The sequence below is a fragment of the Parastagonospora nodorum genome, assembly GCF_000146915.1.
Source record: "Parastagonospora nodorum SN15 chromosome Unknown scaffold_12, whole genome shotgun sequence".
Lineage (NCBI taxonomy): Eukaryota > Fungi > Ascomycota > Dothideomycetes > Pleosporales > Phaeosphaeriaceae > Parastagonospora > Parastagonospora nodorum.
In genome coordinates, this window is record NW_001884560.1 from 1,239,983 (window position 1) to 1,243,047 (window position 3,065).

Here is a 3,065-nt window from a genome sequence, read left to right on the forward strand (position 1 = left end):
GTTATTACGCTTATTATTATTATAGTTAGAATAGTGGCAGTTCTACTAGCAATACTACGCAGTTATAATTCTTATACTAACTCTAATTTCTTCAGCTTATTATTCTAGTTCTATGCATCTCTATTCTAGGCGTTATTATAGTCTGCTTTATAAGATATAGATTGCTTTCTATGCTTAGTACGTTTCTAAATAGGACTTAGAGAGGCCTTATTAGGTTGTCTATAGTAGACTCTCTGCAGCTTATTATATTATAGATTATTATTTTACTTTATATTCTTGCGCTGTAGTTAGCCTATATTTTAATTATTCTAGTTATAGTATCTATTTTTCTTATTAGACAGCCTTTAGTTACTTAGCTAGAAGTTCTGCGCAGGTAGACTATTTCTATAGTTTCTTAAAGCGTAACTATTTATAGGTTCTCTAGTTTTCTATATATTATAGTTAGATTAGAGGCTAGAGTAATTAGACTAAGCACTAGTCTGTTAATCTTAGTAGTAAGAGTTTAAAACTTAGAGATAGGAGTAACTGTTAGCATAGTTATTCTTATTTACTAGAATTCTAACTTCTTATAACCTTAGATTATTAGCAAACTAGTAGAAATTATACTTACTATTATGCTACTAGTTTGTAAGCAGTTATAGGCGCAGTACTAGAAACTTCTCCTCTAATATATAGATAAAGTTACTTAATACTGTATCTCTTAATAGCATTAGTATAAATATCTAGAACTATAGATCTAGAAAGTTCTAAGCTTATGCTGCATACTAGTATTATCTTCTAAGTTCTACGTTCTAGCATAGCTGTATTACTATTATATACTATTCTGCTAGAGATTAATTCTTAATAAAGTTACTAGTTATATAGGTTTTACTTATAAGCTGCTTAAGTGCAATTATAGGTTATTAGTAGTATTTTCTTATTAATATCTTTACCTATTCTATAATACTCTTATTATCTAGAACTTGCAGTTTTGCTGTTATACTTAATTTAGACTAGAACTAGAGAATTACTATGCCTTTAAAGTATATATGCAAGTTATTATAAATAATATATTCTAGCATAGAGTAGATAAGGATAGCTTACTCTGCTATATTAATAAAATCTCTTACGTAGTAGTAGTGCATATGCTCTCTAATCTTAACTATATTCTTAGAGTGCTTAGTATGCAATATATTTAGGAAAAAATAGCTAATAGTATTAGTATAAAATTTAATCGTACTGCCTATCTATTTAATACGCTTATTATCTTCTACTATATATAATTTGCGCATAGAGAGCTAATATCTGCTGTATCTTTAGCTTATACTACTCTTACTTCTTAGTAAGAGAGTTTACTTATACTAGTAGTCTAATCTTCTAGGCAAGAGAGCTAGAGCCTTACTTCTATAATAAGATAAGTTATCTTAAAATCTATAGCTTGCGCGCACTAGTAAGTAGGTATATACTATATATTAGAGAGAGAATATTCTATCTTATTCTTTAGTTATTAAGTATAACTGCGCTAAGGCCTTACCTTATTAAGAGTACTAGAATAGAGTAGTAGTACGTAATTGCTCTGCAAATTCTCTAAGATTATTGCGCAGTTCTCCTTGCATTATCGCAAGTATCTTTACTAACTATTATTTCTATGCCTAGAAAAATAGAGTATCTAGATTACGCATAGTATAGTAACTAGAATGCAATTAAAGCTAGTTTAGGCTTAGAAGATTTATAGGTAGAGATAATATCTAACGTAGATAATAGAGTTGCTGCGTAGTATTATTATCTTAGAAGAGGCGCTGTGCTAGCAATTGCTGTAAGAAGTATTAGATAAGATCTAGCGCACTGCTATCTTAGAGCACTACTAGAAGTTATTGCAGTTATTACGTCTATAATAGTGCTAAGAGCAGGTTAGCAGATAGTACTAGTAACTTAGAACGCTAGCTAGAGCTAAGTTATAGTTCTATAATAGATATATAATTAGAGTTTTCTGCATTAGCTATTACACTAAGTAACCTTTGCAGTATAGTAACATCTTCTAATTTAATAGCTAATTATGCTCTAGGTGCTAGTTATTCTATTTATTCTACTAGTAGTATATTAGATACTATCTATAGTAGAACATAAATATATTCTATTAGTTACGTAAAGCGTAGTAGTAGTAAGCTTAGCTTCTAGTATGCTAGTAGAGGCGCCTATTCTAGTTCTTCTTTCTTAATAGTAGAGTAATAATTTATTGCTATAGGTACTAGTTAGAGTAGAGGCAGAATTAGCAAGCGTTCTAGCTAAGATAAGTATTGCACTATATATCTTAATTATTCTCTTAAAGTCTCTTAAAGTATATAATATGCTAAAGAATTTTTTAGTCTATCTATAAAATAAAGTAGTTAGTTTTAGCGTTAGTATGCTTCTAAGGCTATAGGTATACCTAGTATAAGAGCAGAGATTACTAGCAAGCTTAGTATAGCAGCTAGAGTATAAGCTTATATTAGGCTTTTCTATTAAGATCTTATCTAAGTGCAAAATAGAGAAGGTATCTAATTAAGAGCGTTAGAGAAAGCATTAGGTTAAGGCACTATAGTAGCTAGCTTATTCTATTAGAAAAGAGCTAGAGACTAGAGCAATTAGACTAGACCTAGACTTTATACTAGCAGTAGCTCTATTTTAAATAAGCTAGAGAACTAGAGAGTAGAGCTTTAGTATTCTTAGAAAGCTAGTTATTGCTGCTACTACTCTCTATATACTTTACTATCTCTAAGTTCGCAGCTTTCTGCAATAAGTCTTATAGCATCCTATTCTATAATTTGCTTAGCATAGAAACAGCCTTCTATAGCAATAGTCTAAGTATATAGATAGCTAAGAATATAGGTTATAGTAAATAATAAGCGTTATTTACTAGGACGTCTCTAGAAAGCATGCACTAGTTAGGCAGAAGTTAATCTTCTTATCTAGTATAATATATTCTGCAGTAAAAAGAGTATTTAGTAGAGCTCTATAACAGCCTATGCTAGTTATAATATAGGCTATAGAATTAGAGTAAGCATACATTAGCTAAACTCTTAGCGTATGCTATAAATAAGAATATA